Raw genomic sequence first — 15591 nt, forward strand, 5'->3', positions numbered from 1 at the left:
GAACATGCTATATCATGTTTAGGTGAAAGCTAGCGAGCTAACTCCCTGCTAACTTCTAACTCTGTTAAATATAATAAATCCTGTTTTCATGGATGCCTGGATGTTAAACTTCATTGTTACACCTGGTAAAGCAGCAACGCTGATCATTTTATTAAAGAATGATGCCGCAGTGTTCGTTTGACTTTGGGACCTGAAGCGGAATTTGGACCCAGACGTGGTTAATGACGTCAGACTTAAAGACCGGATACGTTTCATCCCAGAGAGTCTCAGATTTAAGCCCTGTTGGGACTCCTCTCTTTGGGACGTGGATCAAGCTGCGCCTCATCACATGAGCCATGGTGTGAAAACAGGTGTTGATCACTATCAGCAGAGGTTTCAGGTGAACCCATTGTGATGGCTTGCCTCACCCTATCATGTGACCTAATGAGGTCAGCTGACACAAGATGTGAGGGGGTTTGAGGCACCTGGGAAGGATTACATATGGCTGGTGTCGTAAGCCCCGCCCTCTGTCCAGTCACTGGAGTACCATGACCTGAATGATCGGGAACCTAAACGTCGTTGATTCAAAGCATTTATTTATTGAACTACCTTTCACTGAACGCCAAACTTTAGTCCAAACAGACGTCAAAGTTCAGCTTTATGAAACTGATGTGAGAGCAGACTGACTGCTTTAAGATGAAAATAGGACTTTTACTTTGAAAATCAATGTTTACAGAGCTCGTTTCCTTCAGGATTTCTCTCTTAAACAGCTGCAACAGTTCGTGCATGCCTTCCTCAGGTCTGAACACGATGCTAGCTAACATTACTGCCGTCATCGTTTTATTTCTCTTATTTCATCAAACGCAGCCGCTCTCTGCGCAGGATCGACTGACACGATTAAACTGAAGTCACTTCCTGTTTTTAACCTTGACTTATTACTGCAGGTACTTTCAGTTTTTTGACTGGTTTTGTTTTTAAATTTTCTAGAAATGGGGTCTTAAAGTCAGGCGGTGACCCCCTAATGGGCCCTGGAGGTACTGCAGGAGGGCACTGTGATGACCACGTGACCATGTGTGTTCTCTGTGATAGGCTGGACTGAACATGAGCACATGAAGAGCAGAAGGACGGAAGTTAGGAAGAACCGGTCCAAAGTTCGGGACTGCAGCTGTGCAGGAACCCGCCCTGCTTCAGCGCACGCACGTGGACGAGCCGAGCACCCAAATGCAGCACCGGGACAGGCCCGTCACGGGTCCGAGTGTACCTTAACGCGCGACACACCGGGCGCGCGTGCACGCACTCACGCATACACCTTAGAACCACTGCGTCGCGCACGCGCGGTGTTCGCTGACATGCACACGAAACAAAGACGGACACGCGCATCACGCACATGTCGGCGAGTACACGGATGACTGCAGCAGGCTGCGCGCACTCACCTCCAAGTTGTTGTTCGTCTCCGCGTCGATGCGCGCTCACGGCTCCGGTCCTCCGAGCTGAGTCCGAGCTCCGGCAGCGCGAACACTCCGAACCGAACCTCCAGAACCTCCAGGATCCACGCGGATCCACGCGAACTGCAGCGGGACAAAGAGCCGAGACAGAAGCTTCACCTCCAGCATCCGCGGCACCAACAAGAGGAGGAGGAGGAGAGGAGGAGGGGTCTGAGAGATGAAGATACTGCCTCTCTCTCTGTGATCGATCAGGGTGTGATTACCCCCCCCCAACACAGACACACAAACAGGCACATACACACGGACTTCTTTTGCACATTTGAAACACCAGTAAAATCTGTGTGTGAGTGTATGTGTGTGTCTGTCTGTGTGTGTGTGTGTGTGTGCGTGTGTCTGTCTGTCTGTGCACGTGTGTCTGTCTGTGTGTGTGTGTCTGTCTGTATGTGTGTGTGAGTGTGTGTGTGTGTCTGTCTGTATGTGTGTGTGTCTGTCTGTATGTGTGTGTGTCTGTCTGTATGTGTGTGTGTGTGTGTGTGTGCGTGTGTCTGTCTGTCTGTGCACGTGTGTCTGTCTGTGTGTGTGTGAGTGTGTGTGTGTGTCTGTCTGTATGTGTGTGTGAGTGTGTGTGTGTGTCTGTCTGTATGTGTGTGTGTCTGTCTGTATGTGTGTGTAAGTCTCTGTCTGAGTGTGTGTGTGAGTGTGCACGTCTGTCTGTGTGTGTGTGAGTGTGCACGTCTGTCTGTGAGTGTGTGTGAGTGTGCACGTCTGTCTGTGAGCGTGAGTGTCTGTCTGTGTGTGTGAGAGTGTGTGTGTGTCTGTATGTGTGTGAGTGTGTGTGTGTCTGTATGTGTGTGTAAGTCTCTGTCTGAGTGTGTGTGTGAGTGTGCACGTCTGTCTGTGAGCGTGAGTGTCTGTCTGTGTGTGTGAGAGTGTGTGTGTGTCTGTATGTGTGTGTAAGTCTCTGTCTGAGTGTGTGTGTGAGTGTGCACGTCTGTCTGTGAGCGTGAGTGTCTGTCTGTGTGTGTGAGAGTGTGTGTGTGTCTGTATGTGTGTGTAAGTCTCTGTCTGAGTGTGTGTGTGAGTGTGCACGTCTGTCTGTATGTGTGTGAGTGTGTGTGTGTGTGTCTGTGTGAGTGTGTCTGTCTGTGTGTGTTTGTCTGTCTGTGAGTGTGTGTGTGTGTGTGTCTGTCTGTATGTGTGTGAGTGTGTCTGTGTGAGTGTGTCTGTGAGTGTGTGTGTGTGTCTGTCTGTATGTGTGTGAGTGTCTGTCTGTATGTGTGTCTGTCTGTATGTGTGTGTGTGTCTGTCTGTATGTGTGTGAGTGTCTGTCTGTATGTGTGTGAGTGTGTCTGTGAGTGTGTGTGTGTGTCTGTCTGTATGTGTGTGAGAGTGTGTGTGTCCTGAGCTCGTGGTTTTCCTGCTGTTCCTAAACTCCTGTCTGACTGTATTCCTGCTTCTATGTCACAATGTTTGGGAAAATTCAACTGTGGAAGTCTGAAGGTCCACAGTCGTCCACATGATGATGAGATCACATGATCAGAGCAGCTCCTCAGTGCTGCTGCTGCTTGTAACGGTTTTGTTGTTGCTCAGCGGTGACCCGGACACGTCAGGCTGATCGTTTGATTGTAGAACGGTTCAGATGTCGTGTTAAAGCACAAACACACAGCATCCCTGTGACAGCCGTGCTGCGGCGCATTAAAAGCACGTTATTTTCAGAAATTAACGAATCTTTATTAAAGCCCAGAATGGCAATGTTAATCATACGAAATCATGCTGCAGATTCTGAGAGGCAGCTTTTCCACGGAGGTGTCACAGGAAGCTTGCACTTTCCTGTGACCTGTGGGGGGGGTGCAAGGCTGGGGTGGGGGCCTGATGTTTCTGTTCCAAGGCCCAGATAAGTTGCCACAGTGGCGTATGACAGCTACCTGGTTACCGCCCTGCAAACGCTGCCCCTAAACGCTGACCTGCTCTGCCACCTGAGCTACAGCCACCCCTGGGTTAATGTGACAGGAAGAAGATGCTGAAAATGGAGCAAACTTCAGCCCGCAGCCCGAGGGCGGCGATTAATCTGCTCTTGCTGGTGCGATTACTCCTGATCTTCAGCTCCACACTGGGAGGGATTCTTCTCTGAAGCCCTCACATGGCTGCAGTTTTAAAATCTAAACGTTCACAGGAAGCCAGTTATCGAATTGCTAAATTAACCCAGCGTTTAATCTGCATGAAGGGGCGGGGCTGGCAGCCTCTGAACACGGGGCCTTTCACAGATTATGTGATTTTTCTTCCACAGGAAATGAGCCCTGAGTGTCACCCACTCCAAAGGCACAGGGTGATTAAAATCTATAGAGGTAGAAGATAAAAGACAAAATGCATCATTGTTGTAAAAAGCATGAGAAACTACATGGTGATTTTAGCACAGAGCCGTAAAACAGACACAGTTTGTGTCTGAGCGCGCTCAGTGCTGCTGTTTGTTTCTAAGGCGACGCACATTTCATTTATTTATTTATTCCACACATGGTTCAACAGTGTTTCATTTCCTTCATATAAATCCTCCTTCCCACATCAGAGGCTTTAAACTGGATCCATGAAGCCTGATGAAGGAGGCGTGGGAATCAGAGCAGAGGGAATGAATGTGATTGGCTGAACAGGTATCCAGGTGTATCCTGTGTTTGAAGCAGTGTGACAGACTCCGCAGCAGAGCTGAGGAGAACAACGTTAAGACAGGAGAGGCTCATTAATACATGGATATTACCGTGAGCGTGCGACACACAGCCCCCGCCTCATTCAGCTGCACGTCTGAAACATTCCCCCCAGCAGAGAATCTCCTGAAAACAGGTTGCAATAAAGGAATCAGTGAACTCCAGACCAGTGAAACTTCTCTCAGCTGCAAACTCGCTGCTGTTTAAGAGACTGACAGCAAACATTAAACACAAAAACACAATTCAAAGTGTATATGAGGCAGTGTAGGTGTGTCACGGTCCTGAGTGTGATGACTCAGTGTTTTTGTGTTAGTTAACGTGTTTCTGTTTTCTGCTGAGATTTCTAGTTCTTAGTTTTTGGTTCCCATGTTCTCGCCGTTTCAAAGGCAGTCATGTCTCAGGGTGAAGTCTGAGTCTGTGTCTTTGCATGTGTGTTGTGTTTCCTGTTTTACTTTGAAGGTTCATGTCTTATGTCAGTGTATTCTGTTTTGCTTCCTCCCTGTCTCATCATGTTCAGTTAGGTTCAGTTGTGTCTCCCCCCACGTGCCATTTCCTCATTTCCCTCTGTGTATATTTACTGTGATGTCCTTTGCCCTTCGTCATGCCCCGTGTCACCCCTCCTCTCGGTCTCCTCACGCTTCCAGGTTTTCAGGTCTCTAGTTCCAGGTTAGTGTTCAGTTTTAGGTTCTGTTCGCTCCACGCCAGTCATTTCCTGTTTTGCTCGTATGTCACAACTGTAAATAAAAGCTCAGTCTCAGCAAAGTCTGTGCCTGCACTTGGGTCCTTTCTCTCATCTGTTCACCAGTATAGGGACTAACGCGTTATTAAGTAATGCATTACAGTAACTACGTTATTATTGTGGTAACGAGCACGGTAACTAATTATTATGCCAAAATCAGAATAAAATGTGAACAGGCAGGACTGAGGCCTCAGTGTGTAGCTGTCCATACCTCAACGTTACAAAAGCACAACCACTGTCCACACCTCACAGTAAATGATCATTTCCATTTTAAGCATTTCCAAATGATCATTTTTCATACTGCCAGTATAAATATACACAGTACACTGCCATCACTACAATATACATGTTTTACACACTCCTTTTGTTGTTGACATTTACTGGCTGTGTGCAAAAGGCCACACTCTTCAAATTCATGCCAACTAATATTTTTACGTCCAGTAGGTGTCCTACTAGAGCAAATGAAGCTTCAAGACGCTTTGCGCTGGGGTGAACCAATTGGATGAAAAGCTTCAGTGCTTCATGAAGCTTCATCTGCCCATCACTATGTAAAGGTGAAGAGATAAGGGGACTGGCCATCCTACCTGTGTCAGATAAGAGCCGAAGTTAGAGCTGCTTACATTTAATCATTGTCGGTAACCTAAACATATGTTATGTTCTGGACATTTTCCAGTCTGGTTTCCGCAAATTGCATTCCACTGAAACCGCTTTGCTTAAAGTGTCTAGTGACATTCTGATGGCAGCAGACTCTGGAGAGTACACTGTTCTGGTTATGTTGGATCTCAGCTCTGCTTTTGATACTGTTGATCACAGCATCATGATAAATAGGCTGAAGGACTTGTTTGGGATTACTGGTGTTGTTTTAAAATGGTTTATGTCGTATCTATCTGAGAGATCCTTTACTGTCTGTATAAATCATGTGCTGTCGGAAACATCAGTTCTGCCTTCTGGGGTACCTCAAGGATCTGTTTTAGGTCCTATTCTCTTTTTGCTGTATATCCTCCCTCTAGGCCACATTATCAGACGTTACAATAATATTTCTTATCATCTCTATGCTGATGACATTCAGTTGTACTGTTCTTTCAAAGCTTCTGAGTTGTATAAATTGTCTTATTTAAATAATTGTCTGTCAGAAATCAAACAATGGTTAAATGACAGTTTCCTTCAGTTAAATGCAGATAAAACAGAAACTTTGATTATTGCACCTGATCACATGCTCTCAGAAATTAGGCAGCATATCAGTTTTTTAGACCCTTCATTTCAATCGAGTCTCAGAAACTTGGGTGTTATATTTGACAGTTCGATGTCTCTTGAGAAACACTCTAAACAACTTGTCCGGAACTGTTTTTATCATCTAAGAAACATTTCTAAACTCAGGCTACTGGTGTCAAAGGCAGAACTTGAGGTGATGATTCATGCTTTTCTCTCTTCTCGTTTGGATTATTGTAACGGTCTTTTTACGTGTCTCAACAAATCAGCTCTGGATCGCCTTCAGTCTGTACAGAATGCAGCGGCAAGACTTTTAACTGGTACAAACAAGAGGTCACACATTGCTCCAGTTTTGGCTTCTCTCCATTGGTTGCCTGGAAATTTTAGGGTTCATTTTAAAATTTTAGTTGTAACTTTTAGAGCTCTGCACGGTGAAGCTCCCCAGTATATCTCTGACCTGTTGAAACCTCATGCTTCATCCCGAGCACTCAGGTCTTCCAGTCAGAGGCTACTGGTGGTCCCACGTACCAGGTTTAAAACACGTGGGGATCGGGCTTTTCAGGCACCGAGGCTGTGGAACTCTCTGCCGTTGTCTTTACGCTGTCTAGACTCTACTGACTCCTTTAAAAAGCAGCTGAAGACATTTTTATACAAACGGGCTTTTAATTAATTTTAACTTGTATGTCTGATATTATTGTAAAGCACTTTGTGATTTTTATCTGTGAAATATGCTATATAAATAAATTTTACTTACTTAACATATGTGAAACGACAATTTGTGAAAGTACTCACCTGTCCTGGTTGCTTCTTTTCTTTCTTTCTTTTCTTTCTTACATTTGTACTGGCGGTTGGCAAACAATTGAAAGGTGCATTACCGCCACCAACTGGTATGGAGTATGGTCTGGAACGACGCTCAAAAAAAAAAAAAATCCTCAAATCCTTCCAAACAGGTTCCCCTCTTTTAAAAACTGAAATAAGGCCTGATAACTTTTACTTACCGATTCCTTTCACAACAAATCAACCAGATCCAGTTTGATTTTTAGGTTACTAAGATTTTGAATCAAATGTCTCCTCTCAACCTGATACCTCGGACACTGAAACATAACATGTTCCACAGTTTCCTCTACCCCACAGTAATCACATTTTCCGGTACTATGTCCTGGTTGCTTCTTGCAGGGTGTGAAGCAAAAGAGTGGAAGCAGCTCAATCACCTGCTGATGAGCTCCTGGAGCAGACCAGTGTGCCAGGTTATGGGAGTGTGGTTAAGAAGGGCTTTAATTTAGATAGTAATGGTTGAAGCTGATGTTATTGATGTGTTTATAGTATGTGTTGGAAATATGTATATGTTTGTTATGTGCTCCAATGTTATTGTATGTTTGTTTGTGTGGAAGGTTATGTTTTCATTTTGAGTAGTTAACCCCCATACCTGGGCTAGTCCGGATGCTCACCTGAATGGTAGAGTATAAAGGAAGCCATTTTGTTTTTAGTGGGTTGTTGGTGTTTGTGCTATTAACATGTGCCTTCTTTAATAAAGTGCCAGTCCATGGATATATTTTATTCCAGTCTCACGTCATATTATTGGAAGGAACCTATGACCGCCAGCCAAAACTGACAAGTGGTGTCAGGACTGCTGCCTCTAATAAATGAGGTAAACATGATGATGAGAAGTGGAAGGCAAAATGACTTTAATGAGCTGGCAGAGGATGGTGAAGGTGCTACAGCTGATGCAGTGGCTAAAGCAGGAGCTAAACCAGGCGATAGACTGGATGAACTAACAGATCTGGTTGATGCAGTCTCAAGCAACAAGAGACCAGAGAACGGACAAAGAATCAGCCCGACAGGAGCAAAGATGGAAAAGTATGCAACACCAGTTTCAGCAAATTCAACCTCAGGTGAAAATGAGGAGGGAGGTGAACCTGATGGGGGCCTGGTCTGACTGGTCAGCAGATGTGGTCTCTGCCAAGACAGGAACCATTTCACTAGAGAGATCCCAAGTTGTTGCCACTCACTCCAGATGATGACATTGAGCATTTTCTCACAACCTTTGAGAGAATGGCTCAAGTCTGCCATTGGCCGAGAGAAGAATGGGCTGTTCGACTCGTACCTCTGCTCACAGGTAAAGCACGCAGTGCTTATGTGCATATGGACATTGCTGATTCGGAAGTCTATGATAAAGTAAAGGATGCCATTCTTGCTCAATATGAAATAACTGCTGACACATACAGAAGAAGGTTTCGAGCCCTGGATATTCACCCAGGTGAAACTCCAAGAGAACTTTGTGTGCGATTAAACGATATGTTTTACAAATGAAAAATCTACAGTGAAAGACATTTCTGAACTGATGATCTTGGAGCAGTTTCTGAGGATTGTCCACCCAGATCTGGAGGTGTGGATCAGGGAACGTGCCCCCAAATCTGCAGAGGAGGCTTCACAGCTAGCGGAAATCTTCATCTCTGCCAGAACAGGATCGAGAGGAACTGCCTTTGGCCGGGACAGCTTCGTGACTGGACAAAGTAAGTCTGATGGGGGTGTAAGGAGTGGTGGTATAGACCAGAGTAGAAGTTATCCTGCAAGCAGACATTTTGTTTCTGGTAAAAGTAAGAACACTAAAAAGTCACATTCAGGTTCAAAATCAGATGTTAGATGTTATCACTGTAACCTTCACAGCAACAACACATATGGCCCACCCTGGAGAACTGGTGCCAGAGGAACAACCTCCTTCTAAACGTCAGTAAGACAAAGGAGCTGATAGTGGACTTCAGCACTAAGCAGGAGAGGAACTACCAGACCCCCGTCATCAACGAGTGCCCAGTGGAGAGAGTGGACAGCTTCAAATACCTCGGAGTTCACATCACGCATGACCTGTCATGGTCCTGTCACATCAACACCGTGGTGAAAAAGGCCCGTCAGCGTCTCTACCACCTCAGACGCTTGAGAGACTTCCAACTGCCCTCCAAGGTGCTCAGGAACTTTTACTCCTGCACCATAGAGAGCATCCTGACGGGAAACATCTTAACCTGGTTCGGGAACAGCACCATGCAGGACAGACGAGCTCTACAGAGGGTTGTGCGGTCAGCTGAGCGCACCATCCGCTCCGAGCTCCCTGACCTGCACTCAATCTACAGCAGGCGGTGCTGGACCAAGGCCAGGAAGATCGTGAAGGACCTCAGCCATCCCAACAACAGACTGTTCTCTCTGCTGAGGTCAGGAAAGCGATTCCGCTCCCTGAAGACCAACACAGAGAGACTGAGGAGGAGCTTCTTCCCGCAGGCGATACGGTCTCTCAATCACACCACCACACAGTACTGACCCACACATACAGTTCTTACACACACACTGGACTTTCTGGACATTTGTTTACACTAGTGGCTGCTGCACAACTACATTGCATGGTCATGTAATCTAATCACTTTATCACAAGTCACTGAAATAAATCACTTTAAGCATATTTGCACTGCACAAGACACTTACACATGTGGATTACACAACCCTGGACATTATATTCTTCATTTCCAGTTAATACTTGTACAGCTGCTGTTATTGTGTATATATTTATTTATATTTCTTCATACATTCTTATATAGTTCTATATTGTGTATTTTGTTGTACAGTTATTTTATTTTCAACTTTAATTTATATATTTTATCTTATTCCTTCCTAGTTAAATTTACCCTTTTTAATTTTTCATATTTATTTCCTATCTTATTCATAGCCTTTTCCTTTTTTGTTTTCTTTAGGTCACGAGCAGTTGTCCAAGCATTTCACTACATATCGTACTGTGTATGACTGTGTACGTGACAAATAAAATTTGAATTTGATTTTATATGGATACACCGTAACAACATGGGAATGGTTGGTGATATTAAAGTCCTGTTTGTGGCACATTAGTATATGTGAGGGGGCAAACTCCTCCAGATGGGTGGTGACCATGGTGGCTATTTAGAAGTCGGCCATCTTGGATACAACTTTTGTTTTTTCAGTAAGAAGAGGGCCATGTGACACATCAAGCTTATTGGTAATGTCACAAGAAAAACAATGGTGTGCTTGGTTTCAACGTAACTTTATTCTTTCATGAGTTATTTACAAGTTTCTGACCACTTATAAAATGTGTTCAATGTGCTGCCCATTGTGTTGGATTGTCAATGCAACCCTCTTCTCCCACTCTTCACACACTGATAGCAACACCGCAGGAGAAATGCCAGCACAGGCATCCAGTATCCGTAATTTCAGGTGCTGCACATCTCGTATCTTCACACCATAGACAATTGCCTTCAGATGACCCCAAAGATAAAAGTCTAAGGGGGTCAGATCGGGAGACCTTGTGGGCCATTTAACTGGCCCACAATCACCAATCCACTTTCCAGGAAACTGTTCATCTAGGAATGCTCGGACCTGCACCCATAATGTGGTGGTGAACCATCTTGCTGGAAAAACTCAGGGAACGTGCCAGCTTCAGTGCATAAAGAGGGAAACACAACATCATGTAGAAATTTCAAATATCCAGCAGCCTTGAGGTTTCCATTGATGAAGAATAGACCCACTATCGTTGTGCCCCATATACCACACCAAACCATCACTTTTGTTGTTCCAACAGTCTTGGACGGATCCATCCAATGTGGGTTAGTGTCAGTCCAATAGCGGTGGTTTTGTTTGTTCACCATTCACATAAAAGTTTGCCTCACTGAACAAAATCTTCTGCATGAACTGAGGGTCCTGTTCCAATTTTTGTTTTGCCCATTCTGCAAATGCTGTGCACCGATCTGGGTCATCCTCGTTGAGATGCTGCAGTAGCTGGAGTTTGTAAGGGTGCCATTTGTGAGTAGCTAATATCCGCCGAAGGGAAGTTTGGCTAATGCCACTCTCCAGTGACATGCGGCGAGTGCTACGCTGTGGGCTCTTGCTGAATGAAGCTAGGACAGCCACTGATGTTTCTTCATTAGTCACAGTTTTCTTGCGTCCACATTTTGGCAAATCCAACACTGAACCAGTTTCACAAAACTTAGCAAGCAGACCATTCCCATTTTATTACGGTGTATCCATATAAATGGCCCACCCTGTAGATCAGGACCACAACTTACAGAAGCAAGAAATTATTCTGCAGGCACAGCCAGAAAGTGCAATCCCCAGTTTGATCACCACAAGAGCTCAGAGTGCAAATGACCTGTTGAAAGAGCTACCTTTCTATGATGAAGAATTGGAAGTAAGCCCAGCAAACCCAGCTAAATCTCGAGCGCAAAGATGAAGAGACAAATTTAGGGGTTCATCCAGGTTAGAGGTTGTAGACCAGAGTCCCAACTAGGGCTGGGCAAAACAATTATTTTCCTAATCGATGAATCCAACGATTCATTTTTCAATCCGATTCTATTTTGATTTGATTTGATTATCGATTATTTTCCCATTATTTGACTTGTATAGCAATTTCATATTTACTAATTTATGTATCTCAATGAAAAACACAAATTTCTTCATTTGAACACCTTTTAATAAAAAAATTGCAAAATAAAGTTGTAGTAGTAGTACAATCTTATATTAGAGATAGCATTTAATAAGAAATGAAATGTGCAAACATATATAAAATTAAGGAAAAGTTAACAATGCATTTAAAATAAATAGCAGCAATGGTGTCTTTAAACAAACAAAATGTAATTTTGTTTTCTGCAAAAAAATGCTCTTCATTCACAAAATAAAATCCATTTTGTTGCCGTTTCTCACGTTTCTGTGTGTGTGAGTTCAATCATCAATCATGCGCTGGTGCATAGCCGTCGTGCTTTTATGATAGGACATTTCCACCTTACAAAGCCCGGAAACGACTGAATCACTTCCTTCCATACTGTAGAACTGTGTGTTCGGGTGGAGTGATTTAAGTTGACTGCGGCTGCCTCACTCATGTTGCCGCTACTCACTGCCGCCATGTCTGTTTTGAAAGTGACGCATCGACGCACATTTTTTTTACGTCGACGTATTTTACGCGTCGTCCCAGCCGTAGTCCCAACCTCACTCTGGAACTTTTTATCCCACCAGATATCTCTTCACTTCAGCGGGCAGATCCAACATTAAAATCCTGGTTTGATAAGGTGTCTGAGGTTGATGGACAGGTGCAGGGGAAAGTAGATGTGTTGGCAGCTGCAACCTATGTGCTGAGAAATGGTGTCCTTTATGAGTGTAAAGGCAAGACTGAAGCCATAGCATTACCACAGGCACTAAGACACAAAATCATGGAACTTGGTCATTCTGTACCTTGGGCAGGCCATCTTGGTTTTCAGAAATCTCTGCATAGGGTTGCAAGCCGTTTTGTGTAGCCTGGCATGTACACTCAACTACAGCAGTTTTGTACCTGCAGGATTACTAACTCTGAGCTGTTTCTGGACCCAACGGCTCATTTTGGTTTTCTGCTTTTTTGCCTTGCGTCACATTTTGTCCTTTGTTCCCATCTCCTCCCTTGAGGTCCTTTGACCTGCCCTCAGGCTCTCGGTGCCCCTCTTAAAGTCTTTACCACTGAGTGAAATTAATCGCGGTGCAAAATAAGGCTGATATCTGAGGGGTGTCGTGTATCACATATCACAGCAGCATTACTGGAGATAATTCAGCAGCAGTGAGTCACTCAGTGTCTGCTCTGTAGTTCAGCACTATGTGTCCAGTTTGCAGCTAAACTCCGAAGAAGTGTACATGTGGTGTACATGTGGTGTACATGTGGTGTGCTGTGACAGTCTTAAGACAGGATGATTTATTAGGTGAGAACATCAGAGGACCAAGTGCTCCTGTGGACTGATTTCTAATGGCAGTAAGGATGCGTAAACAGGAAACATGGAAAAACTCTTTCTGTCTTTGAATACAAAGAAGAGGAGGAGGCGCAGGAGGAGGTGCTGTGCTCCTGCCATGGACGCAGGGATCACTGACACTGTGTCTATATAGTTTAGAAGACTGTGATGGCTGAAATACTCTGGTAATGTTCGTGTTTACATTGTGCTGCAAAGCGTGATGACAGCACAGAGGCTGTTTGGTTATGGCTCTGTATGCTGTATGAATGATTTTCTGTTGTTTTTGAGTGACCTGACAGCGAGGATGGATGTCTCCGTCGCTTTAAAAGACCGAGCTGCAGTTTAGTATGCAGTAAAGTTTTTAACCGTCTCTAAGCTCTCTAAGCTGCTCTCTGAGAGGAAGCTAGTACCATGCTCTCCTGAGTTTTAAATGCACTTTAGAACAGCACACAGCAACACTACATATGAGCGGGCGTAGGGAGGTTTGAGGTCTTCACTCACCCCGGTTCTGTTAGCCGTCAGGGCTGGGGGGCTGGGAGGAGGTGCTGGCCGTCAGACTGGGGTCTGGGATGTGGGGCCTCCCTGCTACTGTAGATAAGGAGGTGGTCCGCTTGCCTCCACCCCAGAGAGAAGGGTTACATCTCCTGGGTCTAGGTGCGGCTTGCCCCTCTGAGGGCGGGGGTACCTGGACCTGGGATATAGAGTATGTTTGGGGAGTGCGACTGTCTGTGCAGTGTCTATTTGTGTCTGTCTACACGTTGGGTGAGTGCCGAGCATTTGGTGGTGCATATGGGGTGGGAATGCACGTCTGTGTCCGCGTGTGCCTGTTCGTCTGTGCCTATATGTCAGGTTGGGTCTTAGACTCAACCTCTCTGGGTACATCTCAGGCCCTCTAAAGTACGGAGGCCTATCTCCCCTCACCACACCTGCCGGTGGTTGATGCCCTCAGACGTTGGTGTGTTGGTGGTCCTTGTCGTCTGGGGCTGGGCGTTCATGTATGTACCGGCTCACTCCTGGTGGCCGATTGGCGGGGCCGGGCGCCTGTGGCCCGGCTGGGCTCCTTCCGGGCGGTGGGATGCCCTCGGGCCTCTGGCCTCTGGGCCTGAAGCTTGGTCCTCTCTGGCACAGCTGGCTGCCGGCAGAGCCCGCGGGCACGCCACTGCAACCCCCTCTGGCCTCTGCTCCATAGCTGCGGGGTGACCTCTCCTTTGGGGCTCTACTCAGCTCTTCCCAGGAGGGTGGCACGGTTCCCCTGCCTTTGGTGGTCCTCCTCGGGTCCTCGTACTCTGGGGCCTCTGGATACCTGGGGCCTGGATCTCCTCCATACCTGCTTCATACCCTGGTGGACGGGGCTGTGGCCCCCCCACACCCTCTAGCAGATCGTTACATGGAGAAACCTTTGGAATGCAAGCATGCTGATCCACACAGGTATGCACACAGGTGTACACACGGGTATTCACAGACGCGGACTACAGCTTTCTTGGCTGCTGCCTCAAAGCACATTGTGCGCTGTCTATCTTGCGTGCTGCACAATATCGTTTATTATTTAGTATCTACTGATATCTACTGCTAGCTAGTTTATTGTGATGGTGCCGTTTTTTTTATTATGTTGCTCTTTGTTGTTTGCTTTCTCTTCTGTTTTTTTTCTCCATACAGGTGATCCAGGTGTTTTGTTTGTTTTTCTTTCTTTCTTCCCCCCCTTCTCACCGTCTCTTCTCCCCTCTGGTTTTCTTTCTCTCCCTCTCTTTCTTTCATTCTTTCTCCCTGTCCTATCCCACAGTCATGTCTGTCCCGTTTGTAGCAACTGAAAATAAAATAAATTCATAATTATAATAAAGGTCAATCAAATGGACCAATATGGCAAGGCCATGATGATCCACTTGGTAAAATAAATCCGCTTGGCATCTTTCTTGGCCTTAAGACAACAATTCTGATGGCTAAAGATCCAAACGGGACACAAAAAAAAAAGAAAAAAAAAGTTTTTAACCGTCTAATGAGGTCACATATGACAGCACTGTAGTTTCTCTCAGCACCTCTCATTCCTGAAGTAATCTCAGTCCAGGTGTTACCTGGAGCAATGGAGCTGGTTCATCTGGATGATACACACAGGAAGTAGATCTGTTTTCATTTTTTATTCTCTTCTAATCTCCAGCACTAAGTCTCTGCGGCTAAAAGCACTTTACATAATAACCGGAGACAGAAAAGACATTCGAGAGTTTTGTTTTTCTGAACCCCACTGTAGCCCTGACCTTTCTGCATGGACTGTAAATACAGAGAAAGGCGTCATCATCGCAGGTTTGGAAGCCTCGAGCTGATTTGATGCCTGACTGAGACTCCAACAGGTGCTGCATGCTTACCTGTTGAGCAGAAGGTAACCTGCTCTAAATCCAGTCTCTAAAAATAAATAAACATTCACATCTTAAAAGTGAAGCCAATACAGACATGTCTGCTTTCTCTCTAGAGTCCATGAGAAAATGAGCCTGCTGGTCAACTGATCTGGTCTGACTGGTCCCGTTAGAGCCACAGAGGAACAGGAAGCGGGGCAATGTGAGGCTACCTTCGTTTGTCACGTTAGTCTGTGGATGTTTAGCCTTGATTCTGATTGTGTAGAATAGTTTGAGCAGTTTCCTTGTTTGTTCTCACAGCTGAATGCATTTTAATATGTTCATCACCATATCCACACATTAGGGCTTCAGCAGGAGGGGAACGCGTCACAGTTCGCAGTCTGCCTCAGCCTCATTTTGTGTTATCGGATTCACATTGTT

At 45.5% G+C, this 15591-nt stretch overlaps 1 protein-coding gene across 1 annotated transcript in view; it reads right to left on the minus strand.

Annotated features, from left to right (window-relative positions):
• Positions 1–4220, minus strand: part of oprl1 (opiate receptor-like 1) — a 75825-nt gene extending 71605 nt beyond the window's left edge. The window contains exon 1 of the mRNA XM_082520032.1: positions 1413–4220. The gene's annotated coding sequence lies outside the window, so the exon portion shown is untranslated. The remainder of the gene's footprint in view (positions 1–1412) is intronic.
• Positions 4221–15591: the final 11371 nt, after the last annotated feature.

This window comes from Aulonocara stuartgranti (assembly GCF_965226115.1).
Source record: "Aulonocara stuartgranti genome assembly, chromosome: 20".
In the NCBI taxonomy this organism is placed as follows: domain Eukaryota; kingdom Metazoa; phylum Chordata; class Actinopteri; order Cichliformes; family Cichlidae; genus Aulonocara; species Aulonocara stuartgranti.